Source organism: Tamandua tetradactyla, chromosome 7, assembly GCF_023851605.1.
Source record: "Tamandua tetradactyla isolate mTamTet1 chromosome 7, mTamTet1.pri, whole genome shotgun sequence".
In the NCBI taxonomy this organism is placed as follows: domain Eukaryota; kingdom Metazoa; phylum Chordata; class Mammalia; order Pilosa; family Myrmecophagidae; genus Tamandua; species Tamandua tetradactyla.
In genome coordinates, this window is record NC_135333.1 from 164,517,181 (window position 1) to 164,536,272 (window position 19,092).

General features: G+C 40.1%; 1 pseudogene; it reads right to left on the reverse strand.

Moving 5' to 3' along the window:
• Nucleotides 1-580: 580 nt before the first annotated feature.
• LOC143690729 (la-related protein 7-like) overlaps nt 581-19,092 on the reverse strand; it is a 29,328-nt pseudogene continuing 10,816 nt past the window's right edge.

Below are 19,092 nucleotides of genomic sequence, written 5' to 3' on the forward strand. Positions count from 1 at the left end.
AAAGAAGGAATGTTTATTTGGTGCAAAATTTATATTTTTGGGGATGGGGCGACAGTGGCTCAGTGGCAGAATTCTCGCTTGCCATGCCGAAGAGCCAGATTCGATTCCCAGTACCTGCCCACGCAAAAACAAACAACAACTTAAAAAAATTTATATTTTTGGTATCACACTATCTAATCTAACTTGGGCGGTCCAGCTTATTCGAACACTATAATTACCTGGAACCTTGAACAGCATTACCTTTTTGAAAGTTTAATTTTTTTTTTCCACTTGGGCAGGCACCAGGAAAGAAATAATGTTTTTTTTAAAATAATGTTCAAAACACATTTATTGGCTAAATCAATTTGAGGTTGATTTACATAAGATGATTTCAACAAATAAAATGATTAATGAAAAATTGTGTTCTTGTCTCTAGGAAAAAGTTTTATTTACAAGTTAAGGAACAAAGATATTTCTTTTAGTTAGATATAGGTCTCAGAACAATATTCATTATGTAGCACAACCATAATAGAAGTGGATTTCCAATGAATAGCTCAAGTACCCAGTGAACCATTACAGGTGAGTCATAGTGTTTTCTTGTTCAATCATATTCAGAAAATCTAATGTGTTTACTTGCTTGTTGAGTCTTTGCCAGTCTAATCTTTTCAGCTTTGGTGGTTAAATTCTCAGTGCCTCTTTTCTTTTCTCAAGGTTGATTAAATTTGGCCTGCCTATCTACCAAAATCCTCTGCCAATACCTCTGTTCACAATTACCAGAAAGGACCTCAAGTTCCAACAGTGTTTCCTTTTGATTTCTGTATATGCATTTATTACTGCTTGGGCAGCCTCAGTCTAGCATAGCATTTCCTATCTCCTTCTAGCATATCAACACAAACAACTTCTGAAATCGCTGCCAAAGTATCCCGGACTTGCTTCCTGCTAGGTAGGGGCTCAGTGCTAAAAATCGTCACAATCACTCCACTCGTAACTTTCTCTTGCTGGTGACATTCTTCATTGTTTTTTTCATTCCTGATTTATTAGGTGTACCACGGTCTGTTTCCCTTTCGGACTCCAATTTTAGTTGGGATGTTTTTGTTTTTAAAGAAGTCGTGCTGGGGCTCAGCAGTCAGAATTCTCGTCTGCCATGCTGGAGACCCGGGTTCGATTCATGATGCCTGCCCATGCAAAAAAAAAAGATCATGCTGGCCTTTTGTAGAGCTAAATATTCTTTCTTCAAATCCATCTATTCACTCTTTGATAGTACTTTTAGTGTTATAACCTCTACTCTCATTTTGTTTTCTCTTTGTGCTTTTTCATATACTTCCTTTTTTTATTTTAAGAGGGATCCATCTTTTATATCTCCAGTTTCCTTTTCCTCTTCTGTAGAGAATTCTAAATCTTTGTTTTCTTTAACTTCTGAAGTCTTTTTTTTTTTTGCAAAGGCAGGCGTCGGGAATCGAACCCAGGTCTCTGGCAAGGCGAGAACTATACCTGCTGAGCCACCGTGCCCTGCCTTGAAGCTTCTTTTTAATGTTTTCTTTTTGGGCTCTTTTCTTTACGTTTGATCTGGGAGCTAGGCATACTGCATCTCCAGAGCTATTTCTCTTCCTTTTTTCTGTTCTGACTTCAGGTAAGCTGGATGTTATAGCTTTTTCACGTTTTTTTTTTTCCTTTTTCTTTGAGGGTGGCTTTGGGGTTCACTAATTTCTACCTCAGAGCCCTCAGATGGGTCCTAGATCTTTTAAATTTCTAGACACTCACATTGCATGTGTCCAGATTTGCTTCTTTGGCCTGGACATCATCTTCCTTCTTCACTCAGCCTATCTTCTTTTTCTTTTTCTTTTCTTAAGTACTCTTAGGACAGGAATGGGCTTATTCTTCACTGTCTTGGAAAATATTCCAGGCTTTCTCGGTACTTCTGGTGGATTGTTAAGAAACTCAAGAGCTTTTGCTGCTTGTTCTTTTGTTTCAAATTCCACAATGGCAAATCCCTTTGGGTATCCAGTATACTTATAATGTGGGATGCTTTTACACACAACTCTGCCGTATTTCTCAAATACTCTTTCAATCCAGCTGTGATTAACATTTTGGGGAAGTAATTGCACATACACTGTCTGCTCATCCTCATCCTTTGGTTGTTCACACAGGGGCCTTTTATTTCTAATCCTGGTGCCTTCTAAATCAAGCTCTACAACAGCTGAGCTTTTGGCTATTAGCTTTCTATCAGTGGTAATTTTTTTTTTATTTTGTTAAATGACACAAGAAGTGATACATCTACATATCCATCTCTATATTTTCCTACCTGCTCTGGGAGAAATCTATCCTTGTGAAGATTTTCATCTCCAAGCCAGAAGTCTACTGGCTTAGCAATATCAGCAAGCACCTGTTTAACTCGAGACCACTTCTATTTTTTCTGCATCCTTTTTCTTTTCAGTGCTTTCCTCCTCTATTGTCTTATCTTGACTTCCATTTTCAATTTCTATTCTGCCTTCGGATCCTCACGGCCGTGGTGACTTTAGCACCATGGGATGAGCGGCATCGTTCACCCACCCCCGAGACAGACCAGGAGGTGGTCTCAGGTTTCTGTCTTTATCACAAAGCAAAAGAAGACCACTTTACCTGTGTTACCGGACAAACGCTGTGGATTCTTTTGCCCAATGTGCCCAATGTGCTCAATAGTTTCTGAGACACTGGGGTTTCAAAAAGAGAAAGAGTTTATTACTAAGGAGCATAGTAGGAGAGCAGATGCCCTAGCAGACCAAAATCTGTCTCCCCAAAGTGCAGTGATTCAGATAGCTTTATTAGAGAAAAGAGGGGCAGGATTTAGGGTAATGAGCATTACCCAGATAATGTAATTAGAGGTTGTTTTAGTTTGCTAGCTGCCAGAATGCAACATACCAGAACCAGAATGGCTTTTAAAAGGGGGAATTTATTAAGTTGCAAATTTACAGTTCAAAAGCTGTGAAAATGTCTAAATTAAAGCAAGTCTATAAAAATGTCCAAATTAAGGCACCAACAAGAGGTTACATTCACCCAAGAAAGGCTGATGATGTTCAAGATTTCTCTCTCAACTAGAAAGGCACATGGAGAACATGGCGATGTCTGCTAGCTTTCTCTCCAGACTTCTTGTTTCATAAAGCAACCCTGGGGGTGTTCTCCTTCGTCATCTTCAAAGGTCTCTGGCTGCCTGGGCTCTCACAGTTCTTGTGGCTCTCCTGTGGCTCTGAAGCTTTTTCCAAAATGCTTCCTCTTTTAAAAAATTCCACTAAACTGATCAAGACCCACCTGGAAGGAGTGGAGACACATCTCCCTCTAATCAAAGGTTAATTCTGACCCACAGTTGGGTGGGTCACACCTCCATGGAGATAATCTAATCAAGTTCCAACATAAAGTGCTGAATAGGGATTGAAAGAAATAGCTGCCTCCATAAAATGGATCAGGATTAAAACATGGCTTTCTTAGGGTACATAATCCATTCAAACCAGCCCAGAGGTGATCTGATTATTGAGCACGCACAGACTGATTACATGCTTAGTCACGGAATATATGAAATAAAATGGCAGAATGAGGTATAGGTGACTTGTAGGTTAAAGTCTAAGCTACTGAGCATGTCAAGGTGGCCCATTTTGGTTAGAACCAGTCTTGGTTATCAAGATAACTTTGGACTTGAGGTGGGTTAATTCTGAGCAGACCCAAGAACCTTTATTAATAAACATTAGGGGTGTCTTTAGTGATTACAAGACTCTAAATTTGAAAAACTGGATAACTGGGTACAAATGAACAGTAGTCACAAGGTTTTTATAATCACAGAGGCAGAAGATAATGGCTGTACAATCATTATCAGAGATCAAGGCATCTGGATGACAATTTAGAGATTTCAAAAATTTCTCTCTGTCCTCTCCAATATAACAGAAAGCAGAAAGGAATATCTATATAATGATTCAGGAATCAAAATCATCCCTTAAACCCTAATTTCTTGGTTAGAAAGGTTAAAGGTAAACCTCAGTTTTATATCCACCCTTTGGCAAAGGCCTCACACAGCCACAGTTAGCGAGGGTAGCACGCATATATGAGTGGTCCTAATTTGAACCATTTTACCCCAGGGCAGCCTTGTTTTTCCTAAACCTGGAATGATTGGTATGTTAAGGCAATCCCTTTTGGTTGCACGTAATTCCAACTGTCCTTTGTAGGCAGTTTTCAGTAATAGAAAAGTCCAGGGATATATTTTTGCCTTCAGGTGTAGCCTGATCCAGGAAATCAAATGGTGTTATCAGAGCCCCATCTCCCGCCCTCCATTTTCAGGATTGGCTTCTCTCTGTGTGGGCTTGATTCTCACTAAGCTGCTTCCATGAGGTAGACCCAGCAGTTCTGGTGTCTGGGAACTGCTGGGTCATTTCTTCCCCAAATTCAGTAGTAAGAGGGGGAAAGGGTATATCACTCTTCTAACAGGCCAAGAGAAAGTAGAAACAAATGTGGAATGATTCTCACTTGACATCATTGTCTTGTCTGGGTCTCTAAGCAATCACTGGTTGGAGGAATGCAATGCTCTAACTGGCCCTGCCTGGGGACCTACCTGTAAAGACACAGGTAGAGTCAATTCAACCTACAACACAGATTGAGGGTAGCAGACAGTGAATTAGCCAAGAAAAACTGGGGGTAACAATAACAACAGCCTATACATAAACTGTGTGCCAGACAGTGTTCTAAATGCTTTATGTACATACTCAATTAATTCTCACAAACACAATATGCTAGAGGTACAATTATCATTTAATTTTGTACTTTAGGAAACTGAGATCCAAGGAGTTGAAGTAAATTCCCAGAGATCATGTAGCCAGTAACAATATATCCTGAGAAGCAAGCCCATCAAAGGTCCACAGCATGGAGAACCACGGTGTTCTTTTATTCCAAAAATTTGTGCAGCTAATTGTGTGACTATAACTCCATCTGTAATATACATTTCTAACTCATTTCCAGCAGTTACAATGTGTCCCCAGTGGGAGGAGAAAATGCTGCCATGTTCAATTTGTTCCTTTTGACCAGATTTCTTCCTGCAGCCTCGGATCCCCCTGTAAATACAGGTTTGTGGTAGGCTGAATAATGGCCCTCCCCCAAGATATCTGTGCCCAAGTCCCTGGACCCTCTTACCTTACATGGTAGGGAGATTTTGCAGATGTGATGAAGTTCAGACTGTGAGATGGGGAGGTTATCCTGGATAATCTGGGCAGGCTCAATGGAATCACAATGGCCCTTATAGGAGGAAAGCAGGAGGGTCAGGCTAATAAAGAAGGAAAGGTGACCATGGAAACAGAGGACAGAGAGAGAAGATGGAGTAGGTCACACGTCAAGGAACACAGGCAGCTTCTAGAAGCTGGAAAAGGTAAGGAAATGGATTCTCCCCTAGAGCCTCCAAAAGGAATGCAGCCCTGCCAACCCACTCTGGACTTCCAACCTTTTGCCACCCTTCTTTGGATTTCTGCATGGTTTGTAGGTTGTGGTGACTTGTTATTGCAGCACTAGGAAACTAATACAGGGTCATTCTGGGAATCTGAAGCACTATGAAATCCTGGGGTGGGGGGCGGGGGGGACACCCACTGCCCATCGTGAGTTCTAGCCATGATTATGCTCTCTCTTTCTCACCAGCAAGGACCAGATATTTGACTGGTTTTTTTGTCTGCGCTTTCAGCCCCATGCTGAGAAAATAGTTGCTCTTAGTAAGTACATGTTGAATTTAATTTCCCATAGAAGGAAGAGAAATCTAGAGTAGTCAGTGGGAGCTGAGACGGCCTCTGCCAGGACTCAGTATGCTTCTAACAAATTATGAATGACATCATGGTTGTATAATGGAGTTCTATGCAGCTGTTAACAAAGAACAAGGAAATGCTATAGAATTGATATTTAAGTATCACCAAGATATGCCATTAAAAAAAACAGCCAGATGCAAAAGAGTGTGTATAGTAACATATAATCTTTGGGAAAAAATGAGAAAAATGATATATATTTGAATTGCCTCATCAACATGCATAAACAAATTTATGGAAGGATAAAAAAGAAATGAATAACCATGGTTACCTGTTGAAAGTGGAGAGAAATCTGGACATTTGGAGCAGAGACAAGAAAGGAAACTTCTGACTGTAGACTTTTTGTAATTTTGATGTTTGAATCATGGGAATATACTATTTAAAATTACGTTAAAAATGGATAGACATAAAGGGCGCTGCCAAGGAAACTGGATTACTCCTGGACAGCTTATTACTCCCGTAGATCTTCAAAGTCCCATTGAGATTTTGGTCACTTTCTGACACCCAGAGAATTTGTTGAGGATCCAACAAATGGCCCAGTCTGACTTACTGGACCCAGTTCTCTGTTGGTGGCAAGTTTTATGTCTGTGGGAGTTGAATCACGTCCCCCACAAAAGACATGCTCAAGCCCTAACCCCTGGTTCAGTGGGTGTGGACTCATTCATAAGTAGAACCTTTGAAGATGTGTTATTAGTTAAAGGATGGGCTCATTTGTGGATAGAATATTGTTTTAGATGAGGACAAATTGAATCAGGTTGGGTCTTAATCCATAAGACTGGAGTTGTGCTAAGGCAGAGGCTATTCCGACACAGTGAGTATAAGCTAGAAGTCAGAGAAAACCACAAGAGGGGACCACGGAGACAGATCACCATGTGATGGAGGCAGAAGTGCAAGTCAATGAACCCCAAGGATTGGGGAAAGTTGGCACCAGCTGCTATAGACCCCAGGAGAAAGCATGGCTATCAAGTTGTTGATTTTGGACTTCTAGCTTCCAAAAACATGAGACAATAAAGTTCTATTGTTTAAGCCAATGCACTGTGTGGTATTTGTCATAGCAGCCCTGGCAAGCTAGGATATCATCTAATATATTTGTGCTTATTTCATTAGGACTACAATATTCTTCTTGTCGAATGGATTCCCCTTCTCCAATTTTTCCCTACTCGCCACCTCAGAATATTCTACTTTATGGATGGCATCTTTAACATTTAAAATTCATCTTCAAATTATTATGCTAAAGGAAAGAGCCCCTACTGGACTTATTAATGTCTAACAACCCCTGGCTTTGATCTTTTCAATGAAGGGATCGCATAGCACTTTCTCCCTCTGCAAAGCTCCTGGTGCTGGAGCTACCAAAGCAAGCCCTAACAGGGTCATTCAGTCCCCACAAAAGACTCCAAGCCCCTTCCCACCGCCACGGCCCCCTACCATGGAAGGAGGGGTGCACAGACTGGTATCCCCTCTGTAAATACTATACTGGACCCATAAAACGATTTCAATTACTGGAAAGAACGAGGACAAGGGTGAGTGGGATTTCAGACAGATGTGTCTCCAAGTTCAGATACTAACTATAAGTTGGCACTGATTACACACTACATTGCATACCCATATGAGAAATGGTTTATGTTCTAGTTTGCTAGCTGCCGGAATGCAATATACCAGAAACGGAATGGCTTTTTAAAAGGGGTGATTTAATGAGTTGCTAGTTTACAGTTCTAAAGCCGAGAAAATGTCCCCATTACAACAAGTCTATAGTAATGTCCAATCAAAGGCATCCAGGGAAAGATATCTTGGTTCAAGAAGGCCGATGAAGTTCAGGGTTTCTCTCTCATCTGGAAAGGCACATGGTGAACACGGTCAGGGCTCCTCTCTCAGCTGGAAGGGCACATGGCAAATACAGCATCATCTGCTAGCTTTCTCTCCTGGCTTCCTATTTCATGAAGCTCCCCGGGAGGCACTTTCCTTCTTCATCTCCAAAGGTTGCTGGCTCGTGGACTCTGCATCGTGGTGCTGCAGCATTCTCTGCTCTCTCTGAGTCTCTCATTCTCCAAAATGTTTCCTCTTTTATAGGGCTTCAGAAACTAATCAAGACCCACTCAAATGGGTGGAGACATGTCATCCCCTAATCCAGTTTAACAACCATTCTTAACTAAATCACATCAACCAGGGAGATGATCTCATTACAGTTTCAAACATACAGTATCGAATAGAGATTATTCTACCTTTATGAGATGGGATTTATATTAAAACATGGCTTTTCTTAGGGGGCATACTTCCTTTCAAACCAGCACAGTTTATAATCACAAAACAGAAAGCTCTCTGTGCCGGTTTGAAAGTATTATGTATCCCAGAAAGGCCATGATTTAATCCTGATCCAATCTTGTGGAAGCAGCCATTTCTTTTAATCCCTAGTCAGCACTGTAGGTTGGAAACTTTTGATTAGATTATCCCATGGAGATGTGGCAAGACCAATTGTGGGTGTGATCTTTTGATTAGATGGAGATGTGACTCCACCCATTCCAGGTGGGTCTTGATTAGTTTACTGGAATCCTTTAAAAAAGGAAACATTTTGGAGAAACCTCAGAAATGACAGGAGCCTCAGAGCCTACAGAAGCCTCAGAGCGGACAGAAACTCTGCAGGAGAGCTGACACAGATGTGGACATGTGGAGAACACAGACACGGATGTTTGGAGATGCTTGGAGCCCAGCAGACATTGCCATGAAATGTAAAGCAAACCAAAACTGGAGAGAGCCAAGGGAAGCTAAGAGATGAAAACTATCCCTGGAGAAACACAGTGAGAAACTCCCACAGGAACAGAGGCTGAAAGCAATAGAGTCCAGGAACAAGGGACCAGCATGACCTCCCAGTGTCGGAGCTGCTCCAGACCCATCAGCCTTTCTTGAGTGAAGGTAACCTCTGGTTGGAGCCTTAATCTGGACATTTCCATAGACTTCGAACTTTAAACTTGTAACCTTATTAAATTCCCCTTTATAAAAACCATTCCATTTCTGGTATAGTGTGTTACAGCAGCGTCCAAACTAACACTCTCCCATTAAAAATAGGGTAAGTACACTAAGACGTTTGTACGGTTCAAATGCAAATACTAATGGATTTCATTCAAGAATTAGAATTTCTAGAGTGCCAAAGACTTTGCTGTAATTTCGAGGAAAGAATCATGCATAAAGCCTCGCTCAGCTATTTCTATGAAAAGGATGAAACTGTATTAGTCACAGATGGGGGTGTGGTGCGGTGTGTGTGAGCCAAAACCCTGTTTTCTTGGTAGAAATCATGAGTATTCATGTTTAAGCTATTTTTATATTGTAAATCTACAATCCTCAAAACAGCCTTTATAGCTGGGGGAGGAGGGTAGAGTCCCACTGGAACACATGAATGAATCACCAGAAATTTTAGCAGATGGGAGAAGCCAAAAATATAAACTTGGAAGGTGCCAGGAAGGTCATTCATTTTAGGTTATGTCAATCATTTCAGGTCTACAAGAGGACTGTGAACTCAATTTGTGTTCCCTAGACAAGGAATCATGAGCCAAGAAGACACATTCAATCATGAGCTGCCTGGGAGGCCAGTGACTGCTAAAGGGGTTAGGCTCATATCTTGACTTAGAACAGTAACATCAAAAATATGAGGCACATTGTCACTAGCCATCCCATACCCATGGCAGACATTACTAAACAATTCCTGCACATTTTCTTGCTGAGGCCAGAGGCCACCTCAGAACCCTTACTAAAAAAAAACTCAGAGCTCCAGAGATCTGCCAGCTACAAATCAGTTAACCCACAAGAGAAAACCTATTTGCTATCCCTGGCTTATAACAACAGGTAAGGGAGCCAAACTTCAGTCAAGAGTAAAATATGCATTAATATCTGTCTTAGAAAAGCACTGGAAACATCTAGTATAGAACATAGAGATCTGGACAAGAAAAGAAAGAAGGACTTCAAGGGCTGAAGCCAAGGAGGCATCCAGGAAGTTGCAAGAAATGACATTAGCTAGGCTTAAGTCAAAATGAAAAACTTCATCAAAATTTCCTCTTTGCTTTGATCTTAAATAGATCATGTGCCCATCTTTCACCAATTACTGTAGTCAGAGTTATGGGCTCTGTTGATTGGTTTAAGTTAATCAGAACCCCACCTGTGGAGCTAAGGTCCCACCGACCTGTACCACATAGCTAAGAATGGAGGAAGAGTGTTTCCTCAAAGGAAATGAATGAAGGGACTTAATGCTGAGGAATAAACAATGGGTGTCTTTTACATTAGGGTAGGATTTCCAAGGATCAGAGCCGGAGAGCTCTCCTAGAAGGGCAGAGGAGGTGTCTGTAAAGTAGGTGCAAGGTGGCATGCAGCCCAAGGAAAGATCTCTGGGGACCATGCAGGAAGCGTTTTCCTCCTCTAAGATCCATTCCTGATGCAAGGATGAGGAGGCAAGTTTAGGTCGCCATCCAGAATGCCCCCTATACCTATCAAGGGTGCTTGAATATATCCTGGATTTGGTAGGTTATGCCAATTTCCCAACACCAGTGAGGAAACACACCTTGGAACCACCCCATAAGGAGCCAGATCCTGCAGCCAAAGACAATAAAGAGATTGGGGGAAACATGTGTGAACACCCCCAAATTCATAAATTTTGTTTTACTGAGTGTTTCCCCACAGTAGTTAGCAATTAACTCCCAAGTCAAAAAAATCCTAAGTGCATTTTTTCTAGGAGAGGAAAGAAGGGAGCTGGGAGACTGTTTCATTTTTTTTTTTTTTTTTTTTTATCACTTCTGCAGACAGAAAAACTCCCAGGGGCAGATGGGGGATGGCAGCTTTGAAAAGAAAGGGAAGGTGGATGCTTGGGACATATGGGAAGAAGAGAAGTCCTTAAAAAGGGTGACTGAGAAGCAGCTGTGTGGTTTTTTGTGTTTTTTTGCATGGGCAGGCACCGGGAATTGAACCCCGGCTTTCCGGCATGGCAGGCGAGAAGTCTGTCTGCTGAGCCACCATGGCCTGCCCAGCTGCTGTGTGGTTTTAATTGGCAGGAAATCCATGGGTTAAAGAGGAAGAAAAATTTGTAAGAAGGTGGCCATCAAAGGAAAGAAAGCTGAAAGGCTGTTATTTCTTCACCAGCGGCATCAGGTAGGTATCTGTGAGCTGTAAGCACTAGAAAACCTTCCCCAAACTGGAATAGATAGAAAAAATAATTTATTGTTGCATGTCTTTGAAAGGGACAGATGTTAATGGAATTGATGAAGCAATTCAAAAGATTCAGTTTCTTCCCCTCTCAGCTCTCTTCCTTCATCCTCAGATTGCTCTCCTCAAGGATGTAAGGTGCCTACCTGCTGCTCCTGGGAGGACCTGCTTCCTGGTGGCCAAGTTAAGCTGGTTAGCAGCTGGGTCACCAAATGAAATGAGATACAAGGGAACCAGCTCAGGGGAACAAGCTCTGAAGATGGGTCTGGATACATATGCTTGATCCTACATTCTTGGAAGGACTTGTGCTACACAGCCCAAAGCGTGAGTTAATGTTCTGTTAAGTTCTTGCTTTATTTATTCACAAGGATGGATTCCTCCTGAAACCCAGCACTACTTTGATATTCTGTGTGTCACTTTGGTTCAAGTAAGCCATGGAAGATGGATTGCTATCGATTCACTAAAGAATTTCCAAGTTAAAGAAGAGATGTCATTAATAAAGTCAGAGCAGCCCAGATGAAAATTCTATCAAGTTATATAACATGGAAAGTAGAGAATAACGAGAACACTTATTCTTCTGTGCTTAGAAGAGAATAGTAAAATAGATTATGTTGTATGACAACTGTTCGAAAGATTTTTTTCCTCCTAGGCTTCATGCAAGAGCTCTCTGAGGCTGAGGGAAACAACATACTTATCTAAAATAGAATTCTGTAGGGCGGGCCACAATGGCTCAGCAGGTAGAGTTCTCGCCTGCTGTGCTGGAGATCCAGGTTCGATTCCCAGTGCCTGCCCATGCAAAAAAAAGAACAAAAAATTAAATAAAATAAAATAGAATTCTGCAGCCATGAAGTTGAATTTAACAATAGATTTCAAAGTTTCACCTGATAATAAGGTAATTATTTAAATAAATTATGATATAGCCCTACAACAGAATTCTATTCATTTAAAATTATGCTGTAGATGAAAATGCATTAACTTTGCTTTCTGTTTAAACTACATTGGTGAGTTAAAAAACAGGTTAAAAAACAACATGGAGGTTATAAACCCACTTATGAAATATTAAGATATTTGCATTTTTACACAGAATAAAATGAAAGGATATGTTTAGGGTGTTATGTGTTGTTTTTTTCTGGGTGGTGAGATAACAAATACTCTTTTAAAATCCTTTTTTCTTGTTTATATTTTCTAATTTTTCTTCAATGTACATTTATTGCTTTTATAATAAGAAAAATAGAGAAGAAATATTTTAATAAAAAATTATACCCGCTGCATCTACAAATTTTAATTTTACTGATATTTTGCTCTTTAAGAATTTTGATATTCTTCTTGCAAGCAGTCACAGGTCCCTTGTGGAATGAGGCAGGTGAAGAAGTGCATACATGCATGGATAAATGAGGGAATGAATAAACCCAGTATCAATTAGAGCAGTAAAGAAAGCTCTAGGGGGAATCCAAAAAGCAGACTCTTTGTTCCCTTTCTTCCATTTATGTAGCATCTAATGAATTCCAATTCCTGGAGAATAGTCACTTCTCAGTTACGAGCTAGGAAAGTCCCATCACACGAAACATTTTAGTGCTTCTACATCTGGAGGTGGAGTTTTCTTACTCCCAGGAGTGGCATCTAGTAAGAGGTTAGTCACCTCCTTCCTCAACCTTAGATGGGATTTTTCTTCTCACCAGATCCTTCCACCCTCTCCAGATGGAGCCACAGTCTGGTCTTGGAGGCAGATGCCTTGAGGGACTCTTCAACCTACACATGTATGCCAAGGTTTTAGATGTTGTCCACTGTTTCACCTACTGTCCTTTGTCCTGCCACCCCTACACAACCCTCACTGGTGTCACCATCACCGCTGACACCATAATCCCAGAAATGTTAGAAACCACCCCCTCCTTCTTCATTCTTGAGCAAAGAAACCCCTCCCTCTTCCTGCTTGTAGCCTGCTGGATTAGGGGACACAAGGTGACATAGGCAGAGTTGAAACAAACTCAAGAGCCTCCAAAAGTCAGGGAGATAACAAGTGATCTACTAGTTGCCTTGGATTGTAGTAATACAGTCCCGGTTGCCAGTTTTTATTCTTTTTCAAGAAAAAAACACAGAAATTGAGATTGTTGTGTGTAACTTCCCAATTGTTAAACATTGGCAGCTAATGTTATTTTTAAAACCCCATCATAAGTCTACCCTGGTTAGGAATTGTGTTCAGCTGCTAGAAGTGGAATTAAGGAATAATATGAGAGGTGATGCCATCAACACAGCAGTGTAAACAGCTACTGAAAATCTCTCCCCAGAGATTCAGTGAGAAAACAAAAGGACAATTCTGAATTGTTTATAACTCTGGAGGAAGATATAGACTGGAGAAGGACCCTACAAATGCCAAGTTGAAGAAAGAGAAAAATACCACGTAGGAAACTTCCATCATGGACTGGTTGGTCCTCTCCCCACTCCGTCACTCAGTCTTACACAGTGCAGGAAAGGCATGGAAACAGCAGCTGGGACCCCTCCCACCAGGGATACAGAATAGAAATTCTCTCACAGTAGTAAGACAGACCCCCACCATTTGGAGACCTGGGGGACAGGGAAGGACGTTTCAAGGCCCCAGTCAGTAAAGGACAAAGAGTCTGAGAAAATGTGGACAAAAATTGTGTTTCCAGCCCTGGGTTCAAAAGCTGTTCTCCCACTACTGAGGGAAACAGCAATGGGAGACTTGGTCCTTGCCGGGGGGGATGGCTGAAATCTGGGACACTTGGGGAGTCCTCTGCCACAAGTAAAGTAGGGGACACAGTTCAACATTGAGCCAGATTTTGGCCGCACAGTGAGGGTACAGGAATCCTGCAGTTCCAGTCCCACCTGGTCAGATGCACCCTGGGCTCCCAGGTAAGCAGCTTCTGAGATGATTAAGTTACCAAACAGTGCCATCTGTTAGGCAGACTGGAAAGTGCAAGGAAGGCTTTTTCAGATACTCTCCAGGCTCTATCACCAGTCACTGGAGCTGGTCCAGACACCTTGCACAGGAAGCCACCCCTGTCTTGGCTGAGAAATACAGACACCCAACTGTTAAAGCAGTACTCTAAAACAAGCCCAGGTTGTGCAGGCCAGCAAAAAACACAGCAACACTGGAATACAGCAGACTTGTGCTACCCACAAACAGAGACCTTGTTGGGGTGCCCAGTGCGTCCCCCCCATCCCTGAGGCAGGTCACTGTGGGGGCCTGGTTTTGGGGGTAGACTAGGGGGCAGAGCCCATCTGACGACTGGCCAGTGAGAGAGATGAACAGATAGAGAACAAGGCTAACCAACAAGAAAACCCTAGGCAAAAGAAATAAAATGAGCTCCAGAATAAACTAAGAAGAAAATCAGATATCTAGACATCAGCAAAAAAAATCATGACTCATGCCTGGAAGCATGCAGATATGACCCAATCAAATGAACAAACTAACATCTCAACTGAAATACAGGAATTGAAACAGTTCATTAAAGATATTCAAACAAATCTTCTAAATCAAGTCAATGAGTTGAAAGAAAATGTGACAAAAGAAATGAAGCCTATAAAGAAGACCCAGTGTGTTCACACACAGTACTCAAAACCTTGTAGAAACAAATGGCAGAACTTAAGGAAAATAAAGGCAGAAAAAAAAGAACAGAAAACACAAATGGAGACATAAAAGCAGATTTGAAGAAGCAGAAGAAAGTATCAGTGGCTAGAAGACAGGACATCTGAAAACCTGCACACAAAAGAACAGATAGGGAAAAGAATAGAAAAATTTGAGCAGGGTCTCAGGGAACTGAATGACAACATGAAGCATATGAATATGCATGTTATGGGTGTCCCAGAAGAAGAGAAGGGAAAAAGGGCAGAAAAAAATAATGAAGGGAATAATCACTGAAAATTCCCCAAATCTTATGAAAGACATAAAATTACAGGTCCAAGCAGCGCAGCATACCCCAAACAGAATAGATCCAAATAGGCCTAATCCAAGATACTTACTAATCAGATTATTAAATATCAAAGAGAGAATTCTGAAATCTGCAAGAGAAAAGCAATCCATCACATATAAGGGAAGCTCAATAAGACTATGTGCGGATTTCTTAGCAGAAACCATGGAGGCAAGAAGGCAGATGTATATTTAAGATACTGAAAGAGAAAAACTGCCAACCAAGAACTCTATATCCAGCAAAACTGTCTTTCAAAAATTAGGAGAGTTTAAAATATTTACAGATAAACAGACAATGATAGAGTTCATGAATGAGAAGCCTGCTCTACAAAAAAAATACTAAAGGGAGCATTACAGGCAGATAGGAAAAGACAGGAGAGAGAGGTCTGGAGAAGAATGTAGAAATGAAGATTAGCGGTAAGGGTAACTAATGGGGTAAAAGAGAGGGGTGGGGAGAGACAGTCGGAACAAGGAGTGGTGGGAGGGAGGGAGAAGGAGAAAGAGAGAGAGAAAGATAGGACAAATGAAATTCAAAAGAAAGGGCAGTGTGATGGTGGCTCAGTGGCAGAATTCTCACCTACCATGCCAGAGACCCAGGTTCAATTCCTAGAGGCTCCCCATGCAAAAAAAGAATTTTTTTTTCCCAAAAAACGTTTGGAGAAAGTACTGCCTTTACAATAATAACATTAAATGCTAATCATTTATGACTAAACTCCCCAATCAAAAGGCATAGGTTGGCATAATTGATTTAAAAAAAAAACACACAAAAAAACAGAATCCATCCATATGTGGTCTACAAGAGACTCACTAAGACCTAAAAACATAAACAGGGTGAAAGTGAAAGGTTGGGAAAAGGTATTTCATGCAAACAACAACCAGAGAAAATCAGGGGTAGCTATACAGTATCAGACAAATTACACTTCAAATGTAAAACAATTAAAAGAGGCAAAGAAGGACAGTAGGTATTAATAAAAAGGACAATTCATCAAGAAGACACAATAATCATAAATATCTATGCACTGAGCCAGAGAGCCCAAACATACATGAAGCAAAACACTGAAAAAAGTGAAGGAGAAGTACTCACTTCTACAATAATAGTTGGAAACTTCAATACACAACTCTCATCAATGGATAGAACATCTAGATAGAGGATCAATAAGGGAACAGATAGAGGAACAATAAGGGAATAATATGATAAATGAACTAGACTTAACAGACATACAGAACATTGTACCTAACAACAGCATGATATACATTTTTCTCAAGTGCTCATGGATCATTCTCCAGGAGAGACCACATGTTGGGTCACAAAGCAAGTCTCAATAAATTTAAAAAGGTAAAAATTACACAAAGCACTTTCTCAGATCTTAATGTAATGAAGCCGGAAATCAATGGGGGCTGGAAAATTCACAGATATATGAAGGCTAAACAACACACTCTTAAACAATCAGTGGGACAAGGAAGAAATTAGGAGAGAAATCAGTAAATATCTTGAGGCAAATGAAAACAAGAACACAATATATCAAAACTTATAGGATACAGCAAAGGAAGTACTGAGAGGGAAATTTATTGCCCTAAATGCTTATGTTAAAAAAGAAGAAAGAAAAAATCAAAGAATGAACTGCTTACTTGGAAGAACTAGAGAAAGAACAGCTAACTAATCTCAAAGCAAGCATAAGGAAAGAAATAACAAAGAGCAGAAATCAATGAAATTGAGGACATGAAAACAATAGAGAGACTCAATAAAACCAGAAGTTGGTTCATTGAGAAAATCAGTAATGGACATTGAGCTAGGCTGACAAAGCAAAAAAGAGAGGGTGCAAGTAAATAAAATCAGAATGGGGGGGAGGTGTTTAGCTTGCTAATGCTTTTGGAATGCAATATACCAGAAATGGGTTGACTTTTTTTTTTTTTTTAGAAATGGGTTGACTTTTATAAAGGGGATTTAATAAGGCAAAAAGGGAAAGATACTTGGTCTCAAGAAAGGCCAATGGAATCCAGAACACCTCTGTTAGCTAGGAAGGCACATGGCTGGCATCTGCTGGTCCTTTGGTTTCTGGCTTCAAACAGCTTCCCTGGGGTCATTTTCTTTGTGCCTCTCCAAAGCTCTCCAACTCTGAGCTTTTTCCAAAATGGCTCCTTCTTTAAGAACTCCAGGAAGCAGATTAAAACCCATCTTGAATGGGCAGAGATTCATCTCCTTGGAAACCACCTAATCAAAAGTCCCCACTCACAATTAGATGGGTCAGATCTCCACAGAAAGAACACAATCAAGAAAATTCCATCCACAGTTCAGTGGACCATATCTCCATGGAAAGAACCTAATAAAAAAGTCCCACCCTAAGCAATAAGTCTGCTCCAACAAAACTGGATTAGGAAAAAAACCATGGCTTTTCTGGGGTATATAACAGTTTCAAATAATCATAAGGGGCATAACTACTGACCCCACAGAAATAAATGAGATAATGAGAGAATAACATGAACAACTATATGCTAACAAACTACACAACTTAGACAAAATGAACAGCTTTCTAGAACAGCATGAACAACCAAACTGACTTGAGAAGAAACAGAAGACTTCAACAAACCAATTACAAGTAAAGAGCTTTAATTAGTCATCAAAAAACTTCCAAAAATGAAAAGTCCAGGACCAGATGACTTCACATGTGAATTCTACCAAGCATTCAAGAAAGAATTCATACCAATCCTGCTCAAGCTCTTCAAAAAAATTGAAGAGGAGGGAAAGCTATCTAATTCATTCTATGAAGCCAACATCACCCTCATACCAACGCCAGACAAAGATACAAGAAAAGAAAAGTACAGACCAATCTCTTTTTTTTTTTCAGACCAATCTCTTTTATGACTATAGACCCAAAAATCCTCAACAAAATGCTCAGCAGCACATAAAAAAATTATACACCATGACCAAGTGGGTTTTATTCCAGGTATGCAAGAGTGGTTCAACACAAGAAAATCAATTAATATAATACATCATATCAATAAATTAAAGAGGAAAACCACATGATCATATTGATTGATGCAGAAAAGACATTTGACAAAATTCAGCATCCTTTCTTGATGAAAACACTTCAAAGAATAGGAATAGAAGGAAACTTCCCTAACATGATAAAGGGAATATATGAAAAACCCACAGATAACAACATATGCAATGGGGAAAAACTGAAAGCTTTCCCTCTAAGATCAGGAACAAGACAAGGATGCCCACTGTCATCCTTTAACATTTTGTTATTTAGCATTTTGCTGTAAGTTCTAGCTAGAGCAATTAGGCAAGAAAAAGAAATAAAGTATCCAAATTGGAAAAAAAGAAGTAAAACTCTTCAGATGAGATAGTCTTATATTTAGAAAATCCTGAAAAATCTACAGTAAAGCTATTTCAGCTAATAAATGAGTGCAGCATACAAGATCAATATGCAAAAATCAGTAAGGTTTCTATACACCAACAGTGAGCAATCTAAGGAGGAAATCAAGAAGAAATTCCATTTACAATAGCAAACAAAAAAATAAAATATTTAGGAATACATTTACCCAAGGACATAAAAGACCTTTACACAGAAAACTACAAAAAGTTGCTAAAAGAAATCAAGAAAGACCTAAATAAATGGAAGGACATACTATGTTCATGGATTGAAAGACTAAATGTAGTTAAGATGTCAATTCTATCCAAATTGATTTATACAGTCAATGCAATACCAATTAAAATCCCAACAACTTACTTTGCAGAAATAGAAAAACAAAAAATCAAATTTATTTGGAAGAGTAGGGTACCATGAATAGCTAAAAATATCTTGAGAAAGAAAAATGAAGAGGTAGGTCTTACACTACACTGACTTAAAAGCATATCACAAAGCTGCAGTGGTCGATACAACATGGTAGTGGCATAAAGGTAGATGAAATCACCAATGGAATTGAGATGAACCTTCTCATCTATGGAAAATTGATCTTTAATGAGGCAGTCAAGTCAACTCAACTGAGACAGAGTAGCCTCTTCAACAAATGGTGCATGGAGACTCTGGGTCTCCATATTCAAAAGAATGAAAGAGGATCCCTATTTCACAACTTATATAAAAATTAAAATAGATCAAAGACCTAAACATTAGAGCTAAGATCATAAAACTTTTTTTTTTAAAGAGCAAGTAGATAGAAAATTTATTGAGAACACATGTAAGAGGACAACCGGCGGCA